General features: G+C 45.4%; 1 protein-coding gene across 1 annotated transcript in view; it reads right to left on the bottom strand.

Annotated features, from left to right (window-relative positions):
* The window catches only part of LOC109823893 (DExH-box ATP-dependent RNA helicase DExH14), a 50261-nt gene that overhangs the window by 37299 nt on the left and 5113 nt on the right, over nt 1-7849 (bottom strand). The gene's annotated exons all lie outside the window — the stretch shown is intronic.

Here is a 7849-nt window from a genome sequence, read left to right on the forward strand (position 1 = left end):
GAAGGATAATGATGATTTATAACACAAGACCAAGACTGGAAAATGAATTCTGATTAGTTCCTGATTTTTGTGTGCTTCATAATTGGATATAATTCCTGCCAGCGAAGTTATCATCTTTCTCTTTCTTCAAGACTTTATTTACCCAATCTAGTTAACTTTTGTACTCAATCTAGACTAGGATTACGACCCCCTTCCCTGTCCACAGTTTTGAACAGGTGGTTGACATCGACTAAAAGAGGAAAGATGTCAGATTAACAGCCAGTTCTAAATATTTGTACTTCACAATACATAGCCGACACAGCTTTATGGGAAAAGGCTTACATGAGGGAAGACAGAGAAGAGAACATAAATAATGTGAAGTGTATCAAAACTGAAGAGATATCAAACTCCTCTATAAATACTTACCTACTGACTGAGTGATTACAAAAACATCTAATATAGTCTTCAATTAACATTAAAACAAAAGAAAATGTGGAGAAGTCATTCAGAATCCATGTTCATCTTCATAAATTATTAAATTAACGATACAACAAGTGGGGCATTCTGGAAAAAGTCATCCTGACTAATCATGATATGTTTTTACAATGATAGAACCATAAAAATAAAATGTTAGTCTGACTGCAGCATGTCCAGGCGAAGACAAATTATAAGATTCTGTTTCTTTGTATTTCCAAGCTCTTAAAGTCTGAGAAATGATGAGTCACTGGACTTGCGCTCGTAGTGACTGAGGGGGTCAAAGACCAAGAAGTGAGTTATGTATACCAAGCATGCTTACGAAATCTGGTTCTTTTGGGGTCATAGTTGATGGTTTTTTCAATTTTTCTTAATCCCACCTCTACTAAAATATCTCCTTTCATTAGAAACATAATAGTACGTTAATAACACAGATGCTGAATGTTCAGATGCATACAAGAATTAGCTTCAACATAATACTAGCTAATTTTTCCAAACTGAAATCTGTTTTAATGGATCATAACACAGGAATCTGCATGTAAACATGTTACTAAATACAAAACCACTATGGTTGACACAATGAGTTTCCATTGTTAGTTTTCTTTTACATGTATTTGTTCTTTATGTTTGTTCCCATTACTGTAGGCATATAAAATTACTTATAGGTCCCTTAGCTCAGCTCGGCACGAACCGACAAACCAACGAGGCGACGAAATCGACGAATCGCACGCAAGCAACGGAATACATCCATTCGCGTGCGGGATCAAGCCAAGTGTTCGAAGAGTCAACGAGTCATCCAACCGAGAGCGGACTCGAACGAATCACGATCGAATCAAGATCGGTTTCGGACTCCAACTCAGAAGCGGATTTACTGCCTAAATCGGGATCCGGATTTACTGCCAAATCAGATCAGCAAATCGAATCCGAACCTATCAACTGCAGAACCGGAAAACGGGCACAAAGAGGCAAAACGACAAACACCTGGAGGTCGGTTCTAGGAAGGAGTGGAGATGAATAACATCATCCCTCTCTCTTGGGGAAGATCCCCTTCTAATAATAGGATGCCAAAGCCATGAACCATTTGCCCATCTACCTTGCGAACTGATGCTACAATTACTCGAGAAGGCAAGCTTGTAAGCATGGGGAAAGAGGCTGCTAAGGGTGTTAGCTGCTGCCCATTTGTCATGCCAAAAACTGCTCGAAGTACCATTACCGACATTCCATCTGACAATGCTGAAGAAAGTGGATTGAGCTGAGAGAAGGTCCTGGAAAAATCTTGAGTGTGCCAACTTCGGATGATTAGCAAAAGGGTTAGCTCCATGTTTGGAATATATAGAAAAAAACACTTCACTGAGGAATGATGATCTATCCCAAATTTTCCAGATCCATTTGGAGAGGAGGGCTGAATTAAAGGAGGGGATATCAATCACCCCAAGCCCACCTTCAACTTTGGGTTTACATACTATACCCCAGTTAATGAGGCACTTGGATCTAGAGAAGCTGTGGCTGCCATTCCAGAGGAAATTTCTTCTGATTTTATCAATGGCCTTGGAGACCCATATCGGCAACTTGAAGAAAGACATGTAATAAAGGGGAATAGAGGAGAGCACTGAGTTCAGCAATGTTAATCTGCCTCCTATTGAAAGAGTTTTGTTCTTCCATAAAGATAGCTTTTTTTTAAAAGATTCTAGGAGAGGTTGCCACTCTCTTTTGGATAGAGATCCCCTTTTCAGGGGGAGACCCAGATAAGAGAAAGGGAGGGTACCGACTGCACAGTTGAGGGTTTCAGCCAGGAAATTGCCTTTATGAGGGATTTTCCCAAGATAGTACAGATTGGATTTCTGAGGGTTAGCACAAAGCCCTGAAATGCTGGCAAAAATTGAAAGAATGGATTTGAGAGTTACCATATCAGAGGAGTTAGCCCTGGAGAAGATCAGGGTGTCGTCCGCAAATTGAATAGATCTGATGGAATTGAGTTTACCTTTCAATTTGAGATCGGAAAGGTCACCTGCTGTTCGCTGGAAAATTCGTAGGTTTCTTTGTTATTGATTCCATTGTCATCTTGAGTTACAACTTTTTGAGTTACAAAAGATCCGGTCTTTTTATAAGATCCGGTTACAACGAAAATCAAATTGAAAAGAAATGAAAATTACAACTTTGTTTCCTTGTTTGTCGAACGAATCACGAGCTCCTGTTTTGCGGTCGCTCGCTTTGTGGGTTCTTTGCCTGCGCCGGGGTTGTTTGCCGTGGACCACCGCGAGATCTAGATCCGGTCGGATCTACGCAGTACGACGGGTATTATTTCACCAAGGAAATAATAGCCGGGGAGGATTGTTTCACCAAGGAAACAATCGTCCAAGTCTCGGGATCTAAGACCAAGCTTAGATCCGGAGTATGCCTGCGTAGATCTGAGATCTGATCCTCTCGAACACCTGCCTTATTTGACGTTGATGATCGCCGAGCACCAGATCTGAAGGAGTGAGTCCCCGAAGTCCCAAAGTTTCAATCTTTTTTAAGTTCCGAGTCTCCAATCCAGCAGGGCTTCGCCTCTCTCCAAAATTTCCAACCCTCTCAAATGAACAAGGGGGTGGCCTATTTATAGGCTACCCTCACTGTGCCTTGGGCACAGTGTGGCCGGCCACCTAGGTGGCTCGGCGGCCACCGAGCCACCAATAGGTGGCTCGGCCACCGAGCCACCACCTGGTGGCTCGGTGGTGGCCGAGCCACCTTGGTGGCCGCCGAGCCACCAAGGAGGTGGCTCGGCCTCCGAGCCACCATTTGGTGGCTCGGAGGTGGCCGAGCCACCCCAAGGTGGCTCGGCCACCGAGCCACTTAGGTGGCTCGGCCGAGCCACCACTTGGTGGCTCGGCCACCGAGCCTCCTTGGTGGCTCGGTGAGCCGACCTCCAGGTGTTTGTCGTTTTGCCTCTTTGTGCCCGTTTTTCGGTTCTGCAGTTGATAGGTTCGGATTCGATTTGCTGATCTGATTTGGCAGTAAATTCGGATCCCGATTAGGCAGTAAATCCGCTTCTGAGTTGGAGTCCGAAACCGATCTTGATTCGATCGTCATTCGTCCGAGTATGCCTTTGGTTGGATGACTCGTTGACTCTTCGAACCCTTGGCTTGATCCCGCACGTGTATGGATGCATTCCGTCGCTTGATGCGATTCGTCGATCTCGTCGCCTCGTTGGTTCGTCGGTTTGTGCCGAGCTGAGCTAAAGGACCTATAAGCAATTTTATATGCCTACAGATACCCCCTCCAAAGTATTTCAGTCTCGTTCTTTTATAGAAGAGTCTGGAATACTTTGGATATGATTGTCCCCACCTTCAGTCGGTGTAATGGGACCTTGGAATGACTTCCGTTCTTGATTCCTTCAATCTTCCAGGCTATTCGGTGCTTTGTCGAATGTCTGCAAGAGTTCCGGTGCTGCATTTATTGTCTGACCGTTGTCGGAAATTCGAACTTGAAGTCAATTCCTGGTTTTCTGATTTTTAGCTCGTGTTTGTTGGTTGAACACAGAACTGACCATCGACTGTCGGCGTTGAGTCTTTATTTGCGACGCGTTGTCCGGCGTAGTGTTGTTGAGTTATCCTTAAGAATGATAATTCTCGCAGGAAGCCTTCTCACACAATAGGGAAATAGTTTTACTCGTAATACCTTATTTGGAGTATTTAAGAAAACAGTTTATACTCGTATACTTTTGTCGGAGTGTTAAGAAGCAGTTTCATACTGCGTATATCTTTTCGGAGTGGTGATTCTTTCGTTGGCAACGTATTGATAGGCGTTGACCTAGGGTCACAGCGTTGCCCGGCGTTAACTAGGGTTTTGATTGTTTGTACGTTAATTTTTGCTCCGCAACGCGTTGACGTGGCGTTGACGTGATGCTGGATCACTGCGTTGACACGACGCATTGACCCTAGGGTTTTTTGAAGCCCGTCGTACGTTGAATTTTTTTGCTGCGCACCGTTGACTGCGTTGACCTAGGGATACGCGTTGTCGCGGCGTTTCCTTAAGGGTTTCGACACGGTGCGTTGGATGCTCAAGTGCAGCGAAGACCACTCAATGGAGCTGATGCGTCAGTGACTCTTCGTATTTATAGGATTTTGGGCAAAAACCCTCAGGCCATTAAGCGGGTTTGATGAGCTTTACCGAGACTAGCGTTTGAGTCGGGCTAGCAATGCGGATTGATTCCAAGTCCGTTCCGCATCGTGAGCGTTAGCTAAAAGAGTTAACACCTTTTAGTGCTACGATATTGAAATAGCGTAGACTTGTTCTTTCTCATGGGAATGGACTACCGCCGGCGACGCGTGTTAGGCGTCGACTTTGGGGTTTTTTGGCTAACGGCCCCAGCGCTTCAGCGGGTTTGATTTAGCCTTTACCGACTTACGTTTGAGTCGGGCGTAGCATGGGCGGATTGTCTAAATCCGTTCCGCTGTAACGTTGTGCCAAGAGAGTGAATTCTCTGAGACTTTGTGCTATGATGTTGAATACATTAGGCTTCGCCATTGTTACGGGAATAGGCTACCCGGGCAACGTGTATTAGACGTTGACTTATCCGCTACACTTAGGCTTCGGGATAAAATAACCCCAGAATCGTATTCTGGTGTCTTTTCAAATCGTAAAAGACTAAAAACACGGCGACGCGTGTTAGGCGTCGGCAATATCCTTTTCTTAAGGAATTCAGGATGAAATTCGCGCCATGTGCGTGTTAAGGCATGGATTTTGGTGTTATTAATAACAACCTGCCACAATGTTGAATATGTGGACCGGATGTTCTTTTCATACGGTTTAGAATGCTAACCGGCAGCGCGGGTTTAGGCACAGACTTATCCTTAGCTTAGTTTCAGTATAGAATACGCCCAGAACTCGAACCGGCTGGTGTCTTTTTGGCGGAAAAAGACTAAAACGCCGACGCGTGTAGGTGTCGGCATATCGCTTTCTTAGGATTCAGGATGAAATTCCGCCCATGCGTGAAGGAATGGATTTTGGTTGTTATTAATAACGACCACTGCCACATGTTGATAATGTGGACGGGTGTTCTTTTTAACGGTTAATGAACTAACGCCAGCCAGCGCGTGTAGGCGCAGACATTTATCCTTAACTTAGGTTTAGGATAGAATAGCCGGCAGAATCCGAATTGGTGTCTTTTTGTGCGGAAAAAGACAAAACGGACTAAGCTGAGCGTGTTAGGCGTTGAACGAGTTTGCCCTACTTAGGATTCCGGATAAAATTCCCGTGTACCTGTGAGGCACAGATTTTGGGGATTTGAAAAAAGGTGGTTGTCTTGCTCTTGGGCTAAAAGACGAACCCGAAAATGGGAGAGGAAGAATTTTTTATATTCTAATGCTCGCCGACAATGAAGAAGAATTTTATATTTATCTTCAAAAGCTGGAAAGGAGACTCGAAAGGTGGGAATCTCCACCGCCCAGAATCCGGAAAAGGCTGAAACTGAGAGTGGGATGCGCCACTCCGAGATCGAAAAGATTCGGATAACCCTAACTGTCGGAAGGTTTGATTACCGAACTAAGATGAATTTCTCAGTTTATCGAGAAGTGAATTGCGGTTTTGGTCTGAACTGTAGGAAGGTTTTGACCTAAAGTGGGTGTTTGAGACATGCCTAACTGTAGGAAGGTTTGAATCGGCTCAATTTGTGGACCTCTCGTTCATTGGGGAATGCGAAGAGGGGATTTTGAGCATGGTGGTCGCTAACTGTAAAAGGTTTGGAACAATGGGGAACCTTTACGTTCAGACTAATCAAAGAGAGTGTGAGCTAGCACAGACACGGTGAGGAATTTTGAATGGAGTTCTTATTTTGCATTACATTGCTGTGGTTTGGGAACTTCCTGCGTTACATAAATGCGTCCACCCCCAGTTTCGTTTGGCGGAAACTGGTTCGGACATTATTATCAGTTACTTAACCGGGTTATCCTTGAAGAATATTAGCTTAATATTTCTGCCAGGTAACTTCGCCGTTAAAAAGGTGAAAAGTGGCGTGGAGGATGTGGGAAAGACGAGTTAAGATGAAAGACAGTTTAGAATCTCATATACGCTATTGGAAGTATTAAGGAAGGGCACAGTTCCATGCAGTGCACTTGTGGAGGATTGAGAAACACCAGTTTATACTCGTATATCTCTTTGGAGTTTTGCGTTCTTTTGGCTTACGGCTTAGCGTTATGACGCCGGCTTCAACCAAGTCCGGATGCTATTTTCTTGAGAGCAAAGGCAATCGGCTTGGTGCGGATGAACGACCCTCATGTGGTTGCAAGTACTTTGGGTCGTAGTGTTGTCAGCTCCTCCCTGATTTGTGAATTAGGTGGTAGCTTGATCGTAGTTACCTTCAAGGAGGGAATTCGAAGATGGCTGGAAGCGTCTTCGTTCTTGAATGGAATACTCTCTTTGGAGTTTTCGGATCCTGAAGTCTTTTGCTGCCTTCGCGATTGCTGTTGTGACGCTCTGATTAGCACCACCAGTAGCTGCAGGTTTTTTTGCCCTTACGCCACGAAGGCGAAGTTTGATCGCAGATGGATTAGCGCGTCGGGTAGTGGTTCTCTCAGGCCATTCTTCCTTCGGAGGAAAAGCGTTCAGGGCCTTGCTCCTCCTCGGACGGCTTCAGATCCTGCACGCTTTTGGACGGTGCTGTGCCGCATTGCTTCCAAACGTCCAGAGAAAGGTGTTAGTGGCAAGGTCTGGAGGATGAAATTCATTGGTGATCGGGTCCCTGCAATTAATCGCCTATTCCGGAGACGCTTTTGACGAAAGGTGTCGACTAACATCTGCGCGTCTTTCTGGGGCTTCTTCATCGAGCAATGGCTCCGATAGATATCTCGGTGTCGTCGTCGGAAGAAGTTTGGGAGGAACATGGTCTCGGACATATCGTCCCAGCTGTTCACTGAGCTACTTATGGCTTGAGGTGACGGCGATGACGCAATCGAAGGCGGCTCCCGCGAAGAGTGCCGACGAATGACCGCACACATCAAGAGGCTCGATTGCCGGAGAATAATACCAGATCGATTGAAATAATCAAAATGCTGAGTGGGTGGAACCCTTCGCCATGCGAACGGGCGTGAAAGTTGATTAAACTGAACTTTCGGCCGGACTAGGGGATCGATTCACCACTCTCTTCTGGGTATGGACAAGGAATGCCCGTCTTCTTCACTCTGAGAGCGGAGATCAATGGTGTTTGATTTTGCTCTGAGTCTTTGAATCTTCAAGTTTTCATACTGCATCTTCGTTGGCAGATCCTCATTACCACCCTGCATTGACGGGAGGTTATTGGCAATTGTGAGCTTCATCGCGCTATCCATGTGCTCCTCATTGCTGAACAACCTGGTTAGCGGTGACTTGGTTCACCTTGTTGGTTTCCTGAATGCCTGGATTTTGTTGCTCATGCATGCTT

The sequence above is a fragment of the Asparagus officinalis genome, chromosome 9, assembly GCF_001876935.1.
Source record: "Asparagus officinalis chromosome 9, Aspof.V1, whole genome shotgun sequence".
In the NCBI taxonomy this organism is placed as follows: domain Eukaryota; kingdom Viridiplantae; phylum Streptophyta; class Magnoliopsida; order Asparagales; family Asparagaceae; genus Asparagus; species Asparagus officinalis.